We start from the raw sequence: 19,258 nt of genomic DNA, 5'->3' as shown, positions 1-19,258 counted from the left end.
GAGGGGAAAAGTGAATTAAGCTCTATCATAGCTGAGTGTTTTTAAAATGTCAGCTATTGGGCCTCTAGAAATGACACATAAATTCTCTACTAGGCACAACAGGTGAAGGAGAGTTTCAGAAGTTGTGCCAAGTGTCCCCTGTGGACTGAGCAGCAGGGACCCAGACCTAAGTCAGACACTGGCTCCACCATCAGAGCTCGTGATCTTGTGGGACAGACAGAGCCAAGGAAGTAGAGTACCTGTACATTGGGGGCACTTGAGATAGAGAGGGACCCCCAAGGGAGGGACTGGTTGGCTTTCTTGGAGACATGAAGGGCTCTGAGAAGAAAGAAACATGTTTACTAAGTGGAAAAGGTGAGGGGAGGGTATTTCTATAAGACGGAACAGCATATGCACAGATTGGAAGATGCCATTCCAGAGAATTGGAATGGCAGACTGTTCTGATATTTGACATTTTTGTTTGAGTTGTAATTGTCATGAAACAAAAACAGAGATATACAGTCTCTCCAATGTGTGTTGCTACCATTTTGATAAAGAATCCACATCTTGCAGTACTTCCAGGCCTCTGCTCTGCCTGTCAGGGAGGGCTGTCCCCATGATGCCTGGGAGAATAGCTGTGCCTGTGCCAGCCACAGACCAGCATGGGACATTTTGCTGGTTGCACCATGTGTGTTGTTTGTCCATCACTGGAATGTGCTCAGTTGGGGGAGTTATTTCATTTGGTCATCCAGACTCTGGTGAAACAAAAGGGGGGCAGTGTAAAAAGCTGCAACTGATTCCAGGTACCCCCAAAATGCTTTCTACTCAACACTGGCAGTAATGTGATATCCCCTCAGCCCTGCCTTTGGTGATGGCCAATTACAGGAGCAGTGATGGACCCCTGGCTGCCTTCTGGGACCTGGGAAGCAAAGGAAGCAAGTTCAAATCTGTCACCTGTTTGTAGTTTTCATAATTTTTGATTTGGCATTTTGATCAGTCTGTTTTTGGTCAAGGAAATGCATCCGTATCTCATAACAGGAAACCCCTTTTGTGATCTTTACTTCGAGGCATTTTTCTCTCTCTCTACTTCCCCCTACTTTTTTTTTTTTTTTTTTTTTTTTTTTTTTTTTTCTTCTTCTTTCCCCTTTTTTTTTTTTTTTTTTTTTTTGCTGGCAAATATACAGATCTAGTATGATGTGTGTCTTACTAAAAGTTCAACATAATTTACTGCCATTGGTTTGTTTACAAAATAAACATTTCCAGGGCCTCCCAACAGTTGAGGACCCTTTTAAGGACCGAAGCTAGGGAGAAGTCACGTGGTTCCATGCCTGCTTCCTGCCAGAGTCCAAAGCAGGTGACCCAGCAGTCAGCTGGGGAGGCAGACACCCCAGCATGGCCTAGACCCTGCTTTCCTCATTTATGTGAGGGTCTCAATGGGGTGGTGGGAACCCAGGAAATTCTTGAACCTTCCTCAGCCCATTCATCCCCCTGCCCAGAGTCCCCATGGGAAGTATGTCCATAGGCACTAGCAGGAAAGCAAAAAAGGAGTGCTTTCCAGTGTGGTGTGGTGGGTTTAGTCCCCAGCCCTAGCCTCAGGTCCTGTGACTGAATGATCTATAGGGCAGGCTTAACCTTTCCCCTGAGAAAGTACATGCTGCCATGGTCCAGAAATTACCCTCTCAACCCAGAAAAGATGGAAGGATAGAGAGTGAGAGATTATGCAGGCACTGGTACTGGGAACTGAGCTAGTCTGGCTGACTGCCTCTGGCAGGGGAGGTCCCTGGCAGAGCATGATATTTCATCATCCTGAGCTCACAATGGGATGTACCAATGTTGGAATACCCTAAAAGCTTCTCTCTTGGAAAATGTAACCCACAAAGGATCTTGAAATATGACCAGCAGGATGGGGCTTTCTGCCCCTGGTAGGCAGAAAGGGTGAGTAGAGGCAGGAGGAAGGACAGTGTCTGAGCTGGCCATCCTATGCAGCTAACACAGTCCAATGCCACTCTGCCCTTGTCCTGGCCACTCATAAACCTTTCTGTCTCCTCTTTTCCTTCCTACCAACTCTAGCATTTGCAGCCCATCCTGATGCTGGCTCTTGCTTTCCTCTGTAGCCTCAGTTTTTCTCATTTTTCCACTGATAAAGCAAACTGTAGGTCCCCTGTTTTCTCAGCATACTCACCTTCATGGCCATGCACAAACCTGCAGGGCCTGTGTCTCCTCATCATCCGCACAGGGGTGTATCCATGTGGGCACCTGAGGAAGCAGCTTGAAGGTCACCTCCTCACTGACCTTCCTGTCCCTCCAACCTAAACACGTATGCCCCTCCATCTGTCTCTCTGGCATCTGACTACCACTGTGACCTTGTTGCAATTATCCATTGGCCTTTGTGCCCCTGAGATGACCTGAAAGACATGGTTTGGATTTGTCCCAGTCAGCATAGGTGTGGCTTGCAGTCAGCACTCTGTAAGTGTGTTTTGGACAGTGGCGGTCAAATGGTTGTGACGTTGGAGTGGGGTGGGGGAATTGTAGGCCCTCCAATGCTAGTCAACACCAAAGCTGCACCTCATGCTCTACATCACACAGGGAGACCTCCTGGAGTCCCAGAGGTTTGGCAAAGCTTCCTGCAGTCTTTTCTGTTAAGAGTAAATAAAAAAGCATGATATCTGAGGTGGCAGGTACCCACTGATGAGTTGGCAGGTTAGAACTGGCCTCTGTCCTCCTGGGAGACCATAGGCACACACCAGGGATGAATAGCATGTAAGAATCAGGGGTGCCAACTTGGGCCTGACAGAGAGGGGTGGTCAGGGAGATGTGTACAGGGAACATCAAGTGAAGGCTCCTGGTCCCCCAAGGGAGGACAGCTTGTGAGGGCTCACTGAAGGAACACAGGAGAAGTCTAGCCCAGGATTTATGCTTACCCTTCTCTTGATTACTGTCAAGTGTGATGATAACTTTTGGAGAATTGGCTCAGTGTCCCTTTTTTTATTTGTGGATTGAGCCCCTAAACGTCACTGCTCCTCGGTGGAGCAGACCCCCAACTTGGAAAAGGAACGTGTGGTCTCCCTGAGTCTGAGTGTGCTGGAACTGGCCTAGAGATTCTGGAACAGCTGTTCTGGCCACCTCCCCAGCTGCCTTTCTCTTTATCCCAGAATTTCCCCCATCTTAACTTTTTTCTTTCATTTCCCATTCTTGACTCCAACACTGTATGCCGGAATCTGGCCTTTTATCTCATTCTAGATCTCGATATGCTAGAATGATGATAAAAAGCCAATGCAATGAAATATACTATCAATATATTATTAATGGCAATCATATTAGCTTTCTGTTTTTATTTCTGTTTCAATGGCTTCTACGGTAAATTTTTGGTACTAAGTTTTTGGTACCACTAATTTAGTAGCTTAAGAAAACACATATATATGTATAGACTGTGTGCCTTGAAGAAATAATTGTAGTGCAATATGAAAACTAAAAACTTTCATACCTTTCAGTACCTTTTTCCAAGAAGTTTGACAATTTGAAAATTTACTCTTCCAGATAATTCCTGTGCATATATAAGCATAAATAGGTACATAGTGTTTTTAAACAAGTAGGACTATACTGTGCTTATTGTTCTGTGCTTGGGCATTTTTCTGCATGTTTTCTGCATATGCCTAAATTATTTTTTCTTATTGTCTATTTAAGCTGATTTCAGGTTTTTGCACTTCATCATTATAGTTAAATAGGGATAAACGTAAAGTTCTGTACCCTCAAACAAGCTCCATGGATGAAGGAGAACCACTTCCTATCAGCACAAGTGATTATTTACACTCTCCAGCCACAGGCTAGAGCATGTGATATGTGCAGTGTTCTGTCCTGGGGGCCATGCTTTAAAGGGGTCTTTGCTGAGTTGAAGCATACAGGAAAGCCGTGGAGACTTGCCAGTGCTGGTGAGAGGTAACGTAGCTGGGAGGCCTCCCATCTGCATCCAAGCATGCTTGGCTTCTCCAGTGTACACGCTTGTTCCAGCTCTTCCCTCTGCCTGGGGAGCTCCTACCCATATGTAAAGCCTTGATGTACATCTTACTTCTCCTGTGAAGCCTGATCCCACCTAGGCTGTGAACCTCTCCTGGGCCTGGGGCTCTGCACATGGCAGCAGAACTGAAATGTGAGGGGGTGAACTGGTCAGGGACTTTACTGGTGCGAGTCATGGGAAGTCCAGCAAGCCCTCAGAAAGTGGTTCCCAGGAGGCCATCAGGATGTCAAGGGGAGGCAGGCGTTGGATTCCAGGCCTGCTAAACCCACTCGTAGAGACTCAGAACTCCCTCCGTCCATCCTGTTCACCCCTACCTGTCCAGTGTCCTCATTAGGCACCTTTCCCCCTCTCCTTTTCCCTGGTGACAATTTTGTTTCTCTCCTGGAGCTGTGGAGTTACTATTGACAGGCTGGAGAGGAGAAGTCCTTGGTGAGCCTTGGAATGGGCCAGGAGGAGAGATTGGTATACAGAAGGGACTTACAGGTGTCCCATCATTTAATGAGGAGGGGTAGAGCAGCAGTTCCTGGGAGAAAGAACTCCCATGGGGGCAGGAAATGAGGCTCAGTGGAAGACCCCACTGGGAAGGTGGCAGGCAGACCGGTGTGGTCAGGCCATGCAAAAGGGGCCTGGGGGGCTGCTCAGAGTTACGTAATGTAGTGAAGATGAATTTTTCTCATTTAAGTGGAAAAACTGCTGATTTTTATCAGGGCAAGTTGGTTAGAGTGTTAGTTAAGTCATTTGTCAAAGCTCATTTAGTTGTCAAAATTAAATCATTTTCCTCCACTTCCTATTGGATTGGTTATAATGATAACTTTCTTGGCATGACATTTATCATCTTGGTCCACAGGCAGTCGGGGGTGTGGGGTTGGGAGAAGGGCAGGAATGTAATGCACAGAGTGATATGCCTGTTCCTTTTGTGATAGAAAGATGCTATTTTAATAATGTTTAATTTTTATTATCACTTATAATATTATTGTGCATTTTGCTGTAACTGTGCCTGGTTTCAAAGCAGGACAAAACCCTTGGCCATACTAATAAAGGAGGGTGAAGGGAAGAGCTGGGTTAGTGCCCCTTGTCTGGTGCTTTAGACAGTAGGAGAAGTTGATCATGCAGGCAGACTGATTTAATGCCCTGATTTCTAGCTTAGATTTTATATGCCAGTCATGAAATGTAAGAAATAAATATCCTAAAACAATTATTTTTTTTTAACAGTTAGGTAAAGCACTTTATTGTTGCAAAGCTTTAGAATATTAGCCTTGCATATTCTTGGCCTCCATGGCTGCTTTATTAAAACTTGAAAATATTCCTTGCTTCTATAGATTTCGCATTTGTAGAAGGCTTCTTTGGGCTGCCAGGTTGCAGAAACTTCTTCACCGTGGGCAGGTTGCTGATTCTGGTTTTCAGGGCCTTCAGCAGAGGGAACCTGGAGATAAGGCTGGAGTCAACCTCTTCCACGTAGTAGAGAAGTTCCACCAGCTGAATGTCAGCCCGGCTCAACTTGTTGCATGTCAGCCCGGCTCAACTTGTTGCCAACAAGGTAGCCTTGTCCATGGCTCTTTAACACTTTTTCAAAGGCAGAGAAGTAGCGATTTTTTGTTTTCTCTTGGATCAAGGCAATCTTGGCATCTTTTTCCTCAGGTCGGCATAAGGGCAGAAGAAGGATCGTTTCACACAAATCTGCCATACCTTCTGTATACATATCAATCAACGCTCTCTCCTTTATGTCTTTCCCATAGAGGTAGTATTTGCTGGCAATGTAGTTGAGAATGGCTCTGGTCTGCACCAGCTTCATCCCATCAATCTCAAACATTGGAACTTGCTGGAACATCAAATACCCATCATTTCTTAACTTTTCCAAATCTTCTGCAGATTTTAGAAATTTCTCTTCAAACTCCACTCCAGCTGCAGCCAAGAGCCACTGGATGGGCTCCATTCTGCCCTGTGCATTGAAGTAGTGAAGCTTGGGCTTCCCCGCCATGGTATCAGTCCTTGGTTTCTAATCAGTCCAGCGGGTCTGTTCAGCTCCTCAAGGCCAACAATTTTTTTTTTTTTAAGTTTGGCTTGTAAGTAAAATATCTGAAAACATTTCTTAATTTTTATGCAGAAGGGGAAAAATCATCAGATAATCACTGATTTTTTTTAGGGAGGTAAATCATGAATATGGTTAGGAAATTCTAACAGCACAAAAGTTACAAAATGAAGAGTAAGAGCCTCTCCTCCGCTACTCCAAACCCATTCTTTATAACCATTATTAACAATTTTTCTGAATTTTCTCAGAAATAATTTTATGCACGTACTCATGTATATAACTGTATAAAATTATTTTAAAAATTATACTAACAAGAAATGCTTGCCTTTATTATTGTGCTCTTACAGATATTTCTCAGTATATTTACATCTGTCTCACTTTTCAGTGTTTCATAAGTACCGTGTTGTATGGCTGTACCATATTATTTAACCAGTATTTAGTGCCATTAATGGACTGTTGTCTTTTGGGAAAAAAATTGCAGTTGATGCTGCATAAACATTCCATTGTATATAGCTTGATGGACTTGTATGAGTATATCCATGGGTAAATCCTTAGCAATGGTGATTACTGCATCAAATGGTCTATTGCTTTGCATATTTTACACATTATTATTATTATTATTATTATTATTATTATTATTACTACTACTACTACTATTATTATTTTGTAGAGACAGAGGTCTCACTATTTTGTCCAGGCTAGTCTCAAACTCCTGGACAACAGGAGCATTCCTCCTGCCTAAGAAAGTGGTGGGATTATAGGCATGAGCTGCTGTGCCCGACTGCTTTGCATTTATAGTGTTGATAAATATTGCCTAATTTCCCTCCAGAAAGGTGGTGTCAAGTTACATTCCTCCAACAATATGAGAGGTGGCCCATGAGCCCAGACTTCTGCCTAAATTATTATCAGTCATTTCCATTTTTACCTAACCCAGTAGGTGAAACAGAGTGGTATTTTCTTGCTACTCCATTTGCATTTAATTTTTGAATGAGGTTATTTTCATATGTTTATTTTCCATTTGCATTTCATTGTCTATAAATTACCTGTTTATAGTCTTTGCCCATTTTTATACTGGGCTGTTTCTTTCACATTAATTAATACAAATTCTGTGAGTGAGGGAATTAGCTCTGTCAGTTGTGTGGTAAATAACTACTGTGCCTTCTTTCATTAAATCTTTGACTTTTTTCTTATCCATTTAGAAGTTTTACTTATTTACAGAGTCTAATTTGTCATTCTTCTATGACCTCTGTGTTTTCTGTCCTGCTTAAAATGGCCTCCAAGATTATAAATTCACCCACACCTTCTTCTGAAATCGTTTTTCATTCTTTCATTCTTTTGCGTGTTGTCTACCTTTATTTTGACACGAGGAGAAAGGACGGTATCTAACTTTATTTTCCCATGTTAACCAGTAGCACCATTTGTTGGTAATACTTCTTTTACTCCCAACTTAAGATGCTACCTTTGTTAAGAACTATTTAAATCCATCTCTGAGCTTTTTTTTTTATTGTTGTCTTATTGATCTGTTCACATTTTTTCTCCCATGCCAATGTTTCTTTTCTTTTTGATTATTGTGATTTCATAATAGGCATATTTTTTCTGTAAACATTAGTCCCTGCCTCTCAACCCTCCCCATTTCTCCTTTTGTTTTTTCTGAGTGTCTTTGTAGCTACTGGTGGGTGTTTATTTTTCAAATGAACTTTAACATTACTTTTAATTGCCAAAAAATAATTTTTGGTATTGTAATTGGAATTGAGTTGAATATAGATGTAATACAAAGAGTTTACATCATTATAATATCTAATTTTCCTGAGAACATTGTATTTTTTTCCAGTTACTTAGAGTTTCTGAGTTTTTTGTTTGTTTGTTTGTTTTGTTTTGTTTTCAAATAGATCCTGTACATTTCTTAAGTTTATATCTAGGCATTTTGGTTGTTATTATTAATGGGAATTTTATTTTCTTTATAATTTTAAATTTTTCTTTGTTTAGAATAGCTGCTGATTTTAAAATGTAATCCTGTAACCCACCACCTTTCCAAAACAGACTTCAATATTGTTTTTATTGTCTTTTCCATTGATTCTCTTGAGTTTTCTAGGTATATAATTGTATCATTGGCAAACAGTGACAATTTCCATCCTTCCTTTTAAATGTTTAGACCTTCAATTTTATTCGCTTGTCTTATTACACTGCTTAGTAGTTCCAGAACAATGTTAGCAGGCATCTTTTTGCTGTTTGTAAATTTTTTTTTTCCCCAAGACAGGGTCTCACTTTGTCATTGAGACTGGAGTGCAATGGTGTGATCAGGGCTCACCAAGTCTTGACCTCCCAGGCTCAAGTGATCCTGCCACCTCAGCTTCCCAAGTAGCTGAGGCTGCAGGCATGTACCACCACATCTGGCTAATTTTTGTATTTTTGTAGAGACAAGGTTTTGCCATGTTTCCCAGGCTGGTCTCGAACTTCTGAGCTCAAGTGACCCACCTGGCTTGGCCTCCAAAAGTGCTGGGATTGCAGGGGTGAGCCACCATGCCAACCTATTGTTTGTAATTTTAATGAGAATGTGGAGAATATTTTATCTTTAGGTAAGGTGATGGCTTTTCTATCTCATTTATCTTCTCTCTCATCATAATGAAATATCCATTGATTTTTATTTTTAAAAAATCAAGAATTATTTTTAATTTTGTCAAAAACCTTTATGGCATATTTTGGAGTGATTTATGGTTTTTGTCTTTTGACCTGTAACTATGCTGTGTTTATATCAACATGTTTCCTTGTATTGCATTCTGGAAGGTATCCTACTTAGTTGTATTCTATTCTTTCAATAATATTTATATTCTTTCAGTAATATTTATATCATAATTGAAATGTCTGGTTGTCAATTTTTGCCATGTCAAATCTTGGTATTAGTATGCTAGCCTCACAAAAAGGATTTGGAAGGTTTTCTCCTTTATTCTTTTTAAACAGTTAAAATAATTATATATTCCTTAGAAGATTGAAGAAATTTGTCTCTCAAACCATCTGAATTTGATACTTTTTGGGGTTGAACTTTAACTTTTCTAGGGTGGCACTTAAACTTTTTTCCTTTGTATTATTAGTGTTTTTTATTTTGGTCTCTGCCAGGAATAATTTTGGTATAAAATTTTCCTAGAAAATTATCTATGAAGTCATATCTTCAAATTTGCATCAAGTTTTACAAAGTAAATTTTTTTTATATGTAGTAATTTCCTTTTTAAAAATGTCTAACTGTATATTTGGGCTTTACTGGTTTTTAAGAACTTGCAATTGCATTTATCAATCAATTATATTATTCTATATTTTCTAACAGAATAATTTGTGCTTTTATCTTTGCTACATAATTCTTTCATTGGGTAATTTGTCTTTTTGCTAGCTTCTTGACTTAAGGGCTAAATACATTGATCGTATAATAGTTACTTGGGTGTTTCAGGTTGTGAATGTTCTTTGAGCACCATTTTAGTTGCATTCCACTATATGTTACTTTCTAGATATGCTGCAACTTCTCTTTTGAGTCCTTCTTTAACTCAAGAAGGACTCAAAAGTTATTTAATGAGAAAATCTTCTTCGTTTCCAAGTTGTTTCATTTTTTCCCCCTTTGTTTTGTCATGCATTTAAAGTTTTTATTGCACTGTGAGGGGAGAATATGGTCTGTGTCATGTCAGCTGTTTGGAGTTTATTGAGTTTTCCCTGTGGCCTAATATATGATTTTGTAAATGTTCCAACGGCTCTTAAAAAGAAGAGTTTTTCTGTTATAAGGATATAAAGTTTGAGATAAACCCCCCACCTTATAATGTAGATCTTAGTTCAGACTAATCACTTATTTTATAAATTGTTTGTTTTTACATTCCCTATGATTTGTGCTTTACATATTTTGTTGCTCTTCCTTTTGATATATAAATATTTACTATTCATATCCTCATTGTAAATTAAGCCCTTCATTAACCATTAGCAGCCCCTTTGACTCATTTAACCTCCTCTGCCTAGAATTCAGGCTTGTTAGATTTAAATTTGGCAATCTAGTTTTCTATTTGTCAATGTAGTAATCTATCTTTTTTTTTATTTTTCACTCTTCTGAGTCATTTTGTTTTAGATGTGATTCTTGTTTACAATACATAGTAGCTTTTCTGAATCAAGATCATTTTTTAAAATCCTAAAAGAAAAACTCTTTGAACTTCAGTTTTCCCATCTGTAAAATGGGTAGTTGAAAGTACCTATTGGATAAGACAAGATTTGTGGTACTCACTTTACATACATTGTCTCATTTAATTCACATAAAACTATTCTTTCAAAATACTTCTTTTTTTTTTTTTGTCGGATGAGAAAACTGACTTAGAAAGGTGACTTTTCCAAGGTCACTCAATTGCTAATTGGTTGAGCTGTGATTCATCCCCAATCCAAGCCTTTCTAAATTTTAAAGTCTTTCTACTTAGCTCATGCAGCAGCTATCGCACCATGGGTGAAACCCTAGGTCACCCTGATTCCTAGCTTTTAAGACAAGTTGTGGCAAGCAGGGTAACCTAGTGACTAGGCTCACTTTTGTACTTAATTGGAACCAGACTGCAGGGGGCTCAAGGGTCAGGCTAGCAGTCTTCTCGCCAGCACCTCCTACCTGCCCCACCTTCCTAGAATGAGAGCAGTTCTGCTGCTGGTTGTGTGGCCTGGCCACACGTGGGGCCTTGCCTGCCGCTGACTTCTCCAAGCTTTCCCCAAGGCTTGCAGGCACCCTGTGAGCACTGTTTCTAGCCTCAGCTCCATGTGACAGTCAGAAACAGCAGATGGAGCCAAAGACTTGGAGAAAAATGACACCTAGTGCAGAGTCCATGTTTCCTGGGGCCCAGACCCCAGTGTTAAATGTGAAGGAAAGGGCTTGGTTTATTGGTAGAGGTGGAAATAAGCAGGGGCTTTTCTTGTAGCCTTTCCCTGTGGTGATTATGTATCAGTGAGGAGGAGGGACTTGGGGGGCAGCTAACATGAGAACATCCTGGGAGTTAAGGCCTGACTCCCACAGGGTGCCTAATAAACCTTTATAAAATGTCTTGAGGCATAGCCTGTTCCTCCAGGCCTGTGGTTCCAGTGGGGTTTCAGTGGATATTGGTTGGATGAACTGGGCAAGGTACTGACTGAGCTGCTTTATTCGCAACAAGAACAGACAGGAAGGTCAACTAGAGTGAGTCCTACAGCATCTGGCACTGGGCATTAAGGAAAATAGTGCTCAGCCTGTGCACACATTGGGCAGTGTATCAGTCCAGCTGCAACACTTTCAGCTGTGTGAGTGGGGCCATCACTAAGTCTGTTAGGGTCTTCTCTGTAAAGTGGTGATGATGCTGACTGTGGAGTTGGCCCTGACCTTATGCCATTTTCAAGGATGATGAAGATGGTTTCGTTGTGCTCTCTCCCTGCAGGCCACTTCTGGGCTTTGTGGCAGGCGAGAACACATGCTTTTTGGAGCTCTGTGAGGCTAATGCACTGTGAGGCCCAGGCAGTGCATGGTTCCTTGGGGTCCCCCAGACAAAACAGTGCCCATCTTGCCAGTTGAACTGTGTGGCTAAGGGTGAAAGTTTAAATAGTTGGAACTCATGGCAACTTGTACATGTGCTCTGCACCCACAGACAAGTATAGTTTGAAAAGTGGTACTCTCAGTAGTGAGCTCAGGTCTCTGCTGTTCAAACCTGGGAGCTGGCCTCAGGAGAAGAGGCTGGAGGCCAAGCTTGGTCACAGCTCTGCTTTAGTTATATGGTGCCCAGTGGCCCAGGTTCCTGCCCACTCAGACTGGAAGAGTCAAGTCACCCTGATAGGGGCCAAGGCTCTGACCTCAGTCCCTCTGTGTGCCAGCTTAGTGTGTGTGCCTGGTTGGATTGGGTGCGTTGGGAGAGGTGGAATTGGGAGAAGACTTAGCTTTCCTTGAGTACCTACTGTGTGCCATGTGCTGAGCTAGACTCTCCAAGTACTAATTTCGAATCCCCACAGGAATCTTCCAAAGCTGGGACTCTTATCCCCTCTTTGCAGATGGAAAAACTGAAGCCAAATGCCATTTAATTGCACAGGTATTGAGTGTCAGAGCCAGTAAGCCAGCCCCCACAAAACCTAAGCTTTACCCCTCATACCAATGGCTTTTAAACATTTTTAACAAAAGAACTCGAATATCAAATGAAATTTTATGTAGAACCCCCACAAATACAATCTATAGAAAGGGAGCCAGTCTGGCTGAAATGCAAATGGGTAACTTGGGCCCTTCTGTTCCTGTCCCTCCGCGCACCTGTGGCAGCCCCAGGAATCCCTAGGAACACAAGGCTCCTTGGAATCCAGTTTGGAAATGGTCCTGTGTCCTAGAACCATGGATGGGCGAGCTCAAGACATGGCCCCTGCCGTCTGCAGGTGCAGAGAGCTGGAGCTTTAGTTTCCCCATCTGTGAAATGGAGCTACTGATCCCTGTTTTGCAGGCTGCTAAAGGGAGTCACTGAGGTGTGTTCATTTTGTTTTGTTCTTTTTGAGCTGAAAATAATAGTATTGGTTGAGAACCTACTGGCTGCCAGATAGTCAACTAGATGCTTACACACACGATCTCATTCGGAAAGACTGCCTTTGCCCATGAGTGAGAGTGTGAAAGTGAAGGTTTATTCGTTCATGAGGGTGATGGAGCAGCTTGTCACAATCTGCACGTGTAGTCCTGGCACACGGCTTGGAGAGGACCTGAATTCCAGTGGGTGGCTGTGGAAGTGGAGAGGAAGAGGTGACAGAGACTCTGCCTGAACAGCTGTCAGCACCTGGTGGAGACTGAGCAGGTGCAAAGAGAGGCAGAGGGGAGGCAATAGGTGAGAGAGGGCAGCTGGAGTTTGGAGTTAGAGGAAGAAACGGGAAAGGGGGAAGCCTAGAACAGGAAAATCAAGGATAATGACCTTTCTGGAGGAGAGGAGTCAACGCACAGAGGCTGGAGAGAGAAGGGCCCTGCTGTCTGCTGAATGCTTACTGGGGCCATGTACCTAGCCAGTGTACCCAATAAGTAGGACCTAAGCCTCCATTTTCATATGGGGAAACTAAGGTTCGAAGGAGAAACTTGCTCAGGATCATAACACTAGTAAGTAAAAGACCATCAGTTCTGGCCATAAGTCATGGTGACTTTAGCTGTGAAGATTCAGATTTGAGGATGCTGGCAGCGGGTGGAAGCAGGCTGAGGAAGGCTAATGCCTAGGGAGTGAGGTGTAAGAATCACTTGGGAGTTTTGTGCCCAGCCAGAGAAACCTCTCCTCCTTCAGGTGTGGAGTTTCTGGAAACCCTTCTCCACCTGTGAAGGGCAAAGGTGCTTCACAGTGAGGGCCTGGACACACTGATGCTTGGCACCCACTCTGGGGCCTCAGAGTTCCCTGCTCTCCTGACCTAGCCTGGCTTGGCCTGCTGAGGTGCTGGATGCCACATTCCAGAATCTTGTTCAAATGTCAGCTTTTCCTAGCTTTAACATCCATTGACCCATTTAAAATAGACACATTTGGAGAAGGAAATCGAAAAGCAAAACAAAGGAGCTGTTGCTTTTCCAATCACATACACCTTGTGCAGCTTAATGAAGTCATAACAGAACCAAAGGCAGGTGCAGTATCTGCGCTTTTCAGGGAGAAAAGCAGATGTCACCATTAGCATCTGGATGCCCTTTGGCCACAGCATTTTTAGACCATCTGAGGCACTGCAGAGAATATTCCTGTGGCTTAGTGATGAGCCTTTTGGCAAGGTTAGGAAATTAGAACACACTATAGTTGTGTATTTAATTAAGGCTAGGGGGAAAGTCACAGGATTTCCTTTTTCTCTCCCTTCCCTGTGGAAGCAAGGAACTATATACGACCATCTCCTGCATCTTTCAACTCTGACACCTCTGCCTGTGCCTGCAGATGCTAGGCCTGCCCAGGAGACCACTGGCAGGACTGCTGATGCCCTGTAGTCTTGACTCCTGGGGGTTGTGGCTTCTACTCGCTCTTTTAGTTTGACTTCTTGAGAGTTTCTAAAATTGCACAAGGTCACAGCCAAGAGATCGCCTCTTAGCAACCTCATGTCAGTGGCCTTGTCCCTATCCCCCAGACCCCAAAATAACAGGAGGCCCACAGAAAGAGTCACAACAGAACAGTGTTTTCCCCCCTTTTCCTCATAATCCAGATAGATTTTATATCATGATCCAATGCACATGCAGATGGAGAAAGTGTGAAAGCCTTTACAAAATAATATCTTTACCTCCTGACTTCCATTGCATTGCATTCTACTCCAATTTTTTCTCTTCCTTTTCACTGAAAAACCATTGGTCTTAATGCACTGCATTGCCACCTCAGTTTAGAAACCTGCAATAGAGCCCAGGCTCCAGAGGTCAGGCCCCTGTGCTCTGCGACCTTACCCTGCCCGCCTGGTGAGCAGGTGTGGTGGCCTCGACCCCTCAGCTGGTCTCAGCAGTACCAGCTGCCAGTGACTATTACAGTAGCAGTGGCTGGGGAGGCCTTCTGTTGATGCAACATTCTGTGTGGGGAAAGGCCCACTTGATAAAACTGTTTTGTTTTACTTAAAAGTTTGGCTTTATTTAAAAGGAGTGTAGGTGAGGAAACAAACTACACAACAACATGAATGAACTGGAAAAGTAAGAAAAGATAATGCAGGCGATATTCCTTTAAGAAAATTCTTGGGCCGGGCGCGGTGGCTCAAGCCTGTAATCCCAGCACTTTGGGAGGCCGAGGCGGGTGGATCACGAGGTCAAGAGATCGAGACCATCCTGGTCAACATGGTGAAACCCCGTCTCTACTAAAAATACAAAAAATTAGCTGGGCATGGTGGCGCGTGCTTGTGGTCCCAGCTACTCAGGAGGCTGAGGCAGGGGAATTGCCTGAACCCAGGAGGCGGAGGTTGCGGTGAGCCGAGATCGCGCCATTGCACTCCAGTCTGGGTAACAAGAGCGAAACTCCTTTAAAAAAAAAAAAAAAAAAAAGAAAATTCTTTTTCTTTTTTTAATTATATTTCAAGTTCTGGGGTACATGTACAGATTGTGCAGGCTTATTACATAGGTACACACATGCCGTGGTGGTCTGCTGCATCCATCCCCCTGCCATCGACACTAGGCACTCTCCTAGTACTATCCTCTCCACCCCTAAATTTTTAAAATTAAAATTCAGATTTAGACCCATGTGTTTTAGAAAAGGACTAGCCTTGAGATTCCCTCTAACTGCATGTTCTCCTCATTCATTGGAAATGTAGTTATTTTTACAGAAATTTGACCTTTCTGCCGTTTTCAACTGTGGACCCATGGGAAGTGTAACTAATTCTCCTTTCACAGCATTCATTCAGAATTTCTATAATCTTCTCTTCGGTAACCCTGAGTCCCATTCTGGGTCTGCCATTTTGCTACAGAGTAGAGAATTTGAAAGGTGATCAGAAGATCAGAAGAAGCATGGACATGTTAAAGGTTTGGAAACCAGATTCCTGTAGGAAAGGAGGGAAGGATTTTAGCTCCACAGTTGTGTTCTGAGTGCCAGCTAATGGTGCTAGCCCTCTACATCCCACTAAAAGCCTGTATGGTCCTGTGACTTTCAGGACACAGCCCCAAACCTCATGTGTATGGCTGGCAGCCTGTCTTCCTCTGTAGCCATGCATGGGAAGCTCCAGGCCCATGGAGCTAGTTTGATTTCCTGTCCAGCAGTTGCCTTGTCCCTTCAGGCTTCTGTAGCACTCGTTCTTTTGTGACCTTGGGCCAGGGACTTCACCTTTCTGTACCTCCATCTCTTTTTAGAGCGCTTCTGAGCATACATTGATTATTCGTGTGCTTGGAGTGGGCACTCAGGAGTGTTCTTTGTTGTTTTGCAAGGGACACCCTTTCCAACCCTGACCATTTGAAATGCTTTTAGAAGTCTTTGAAAATCCAGCTCTCACGTCCTGTTCTTCCTGGGAGTTGCATTTGTCCTCAGGATGGAATTGGGCTCTGCTCCTTATCATAGCCCAGTCACCTCTCTCCACTTGACTCTCTGGGGCTTAAGAGAAGACTCCCAGCCTCTCTATGTTATAATCCCCAGCACCTAGAACCATGCCTGGTTCACAGTCAGTGCTCATGAATATTGATTTGTCCTTGAATTCACATGAGGAACGCAGAAAAGTTTCATTCCATTTCTACCTCTGATGGACTGGCTGTGGCCATCAAGAGTTCCGTGTTGAGAAGATTCTGAGACAGAACTTGAAAAAGGGAAAGACCCCACTACATGGCAGATAGAAAGCCAAGCATTTTACATGCCTTTTCTTCTGATTTAACCCTAGACAACTCTGTGAAGTAGGGGCCATTATAATCTCTCTCTGAGGTGAGAGAACCAGAGTTCCTGAGTTACAGAGAAGTAGGCAATGCTGGGGCTTCAGACAGGCAGTGTCCCCCCTGCTACCCCAAGCACCTGGACCTAGGCCAGCTCTCTCTTCTGGAGTCTTGGCCCTGTCCAACTGCTGGCTACTTCCATGCACAGAGGATGAAGTAGTGGGATCCCACTGCCTTTGTGTCACCAGACTGCGCTGGAATAGGGGAGCCTTTGTTTGGCGTGAGCACCCACCAGTGTTCAGAATACCAGTGTTCAGAAGAGGCTCCGCCTTCACCCTCCAAGGAAGGACAGAGGCGTCCATGGTTGTTGAAAAGTGGAATGTTCCAGCTAATGAGAAACAGTTGAGAGATGGGTGGGCCACCATCCTTGTGGCAGGCCCTGTGTCCTGACCTGCTTGTCGAGGTACAGATGATAGGCAGGGCTATAGCAGGCGTGGCTTCCTCTAGCTGGATTGGCAAAGGGACCTGGACCAGGCTGTGGGGAGGAGGCAGAAGGCCCTCTGCAATTTTTCTTTTCTCTTCCCTTTTTTTTCGCTTAACCATTTAGCTGTACCTTTTAGTAAAAGAATACCCAGAAGACAGTTTTTCTGCACTACCATATGTAGAAAATTCTAAACCTCTGCAAAGAGATAGTTCCCTAGGCAGGTGGTCTGGTTTGGGGGTGAGGATTAACTTTGGACTCATACAGCCCTTGGTTAAAATCTAGGGTTACCATTTATTGGCTGTGTGAATGCCTCCGTAGGTCTCAGTCCCGTTGTCTGTAAGTTATTTTCATGCCACAGCATCGTGATGAGGCTGACCATGGGAAGCACTTGGAATGTTGTAGAATCTGGGTAGTAACTGGTTTTTCCTATTTCTGCCAGCTCTTGGGAAAGGCTGCATTTTGGCCATCCTAGCCAGTTGATAGCGTGCCTCTCCCTGAGAGATTGATGTCTCCTGATAACACCCAATTGTGGGAGCCCAGGAAAAGGGCAGTTGTCTGGGTAACCATTTCTGAAAGCCAAGGACAGGGCAAAATGGAGATGCAAGGAAGGGTTTATCCTCCTGGCAACACGGTTGTGCTCATGTTTCTGGGCAATGTTGTGGAAAACAGCTTTGTGCTTCTTGCCTTGCCATCCCATGTGGGAGCCACGGGTAGCATATTGCATTCGGTTAGTGACCAGGCTGCATCTTCAGAGCCTAGGCATTGCTGTCACCATCTAAGCTAATTGGTCAACCAGCCAGGTCTGGCAGGGAGGTCTCTGACTCCCGGAGTCCATGGATGCCACACCCAGGACTTAGGCATGAGGAGGTCCGCTTTGGGAACCTGACTTCACTGCTGCCTGGTAACAGGGCTTTGGCAAGTCAGGCTCTTGGCATCTCCATTTTTAACAGAGCACTTGTGACCTGGGCATCCTCATAAGCCCAGCAGAGAATTATTCCCAGGCTCTCATGAAATGCTGTATAAGAAGGCTCCTCACCTGGACGTATATGAATGTGGCACAGTTTTTGTTAGTTTACTTTGAAAAGGTAATACTGGCAGATGGTTCAAAATGTAACAGATGCTAAAGTGTATGCAGTGATTAGAGTTATGTCTCCCTGACACCCCCATCTTGGGTCCTTGGTCCCTCCCTCCTAGACAGCCATTGCTGCTGTCATTCTGGTGACACCTCTGCATGTGGGAGCTTGTGTGTCTTCCCCTCTTTCTTACACCAGGCCCTACCTAGTGTACTACCCCTTGTTTTTATCTCCTCCATTCTAAATGAAAGGTGGTTCCACGTCTGTACATGTGGATGTCTGTTTAGCCTCTGCTAAGGAGTCTACCATAAGGACACACTGTTCTCTCTCTCCCTCCCATTGAGGCATAGAGTAGTTGTTTGGTGAGCACATTAACCAAGTGTTGGTAAGAACAGCTGTGTGTATCCTGCCTGTTTTGAGGTTTCAATGGCTCAATGTCCTTGAGAGCAGTTTTTAGGGAGTTATTCAGAAAATGTTTAGCAAACAAGGAGCTCTTTCTTTTTTCCCTCTAGTGCAGGGTTTTTGAAGCTCAACACTGTTGACATTTTATTTTATTTTATTTATTTTTTTGAGACAGAGTCTCACTCCATCACCAAGGCTGGAGTGCCGTGGTGCCATCTCTGTTCACTGCAACCTCCGCCTCCTGGGTTTAAGCTATTCTTGTGTCTCAGCCTCCTGACTACCTGGAATTACAGGTGTGCACCACCAAACCCAGCTAATTTTTGTCATTTTTGTAGAGACAGGGTTTTGCCATTTTGGCCAGGCTGGTCTTGAACTCCTGGACTCAACTGATCCTCCCACCTGTGCCTCCCAAAGTGCTGGTTAATTATAGGCATTGACCACTGTGCCCAGCCTGTTGACATTTTCGACCTGATAATTTTTTGCTGTGAAGATTTTCCTAGGCATTGTAGGACGTTTAGGAACATTCCTGGCTGTACCCAGTAGATGTCAGTAACACCCCCACCCACCATGTGACCGCCAAAAATGTGCCCAGGTCCAGACATTGCCACATTTCCTGGAGGTGGGGGAATCACCCCAGGTTGAGAACCACTGCTCCAGTGGGACTTGGAAGAGCTGAGCAGTACTATGCAAAAAACTGTAGCTCTGGAGCTTAGTCCTGGGGCAAGCCTGTGGCTAAGAAGGCAGGGGTGGGGGTCGCCTGGAGCCATCAACATCCACATCACCTATCCTTCAGGACTGCTTCCTAGTGTACCTTTGGGAGGCTGATGTCTCTCCCTAACACATAACACAGGAGCCCACACTTACATCAAAGTGGCAATATAGTGTGGTTTATTATGGATGGGTTGTGAAACCAGACTTCTCAATGCTTCCACTTCCTAGTTATGTGACTTCAGGTATACTTATGTCTGCTGGGACTTACTTTTCTCAGCAGTAAAGTGGGGATAGTAAG

General features: G+C 43.7%; 1 protein-coding gene and 1 pseudogene across 3 annotated transcripts in view; one reads left to right on the top strand and one right to left on the bottom strand.

The window, feature by feature from the left end:
- Positions 1 to 19,258, top strand: part of EEFSEC (eukaryotic elongation factor, selenocysteine-tRNA specific) — a 257,463-nt gene that overhangs the window by 146,510 nt on the left and 91,695 nt on the right. The window lies entirely within an intron of this gene.
- LOC116542807 lies at positions 5,193 to 6,027 on the bottom strand (annotated as a pseudogene).

Source organism: Sapajus apella, unplaced genomic scaffold, assembly GCF_009761245.1.
Source record: "Sapajus apella isolate SASKATOON/1434 unplaced genomic scaffold, GSC_monkey_1.0 scaffold174, whole genome shotgun sequence".
Classification (NCBI taxonomy): Eukaryota; Metazoa; Chordata; class Mammalia; order Primates; family Cebidae; genus Sapajus; species Sapajus apella.
This window is presented reverse-complemented; position numbering and strand designations above follow the sequence as displayed.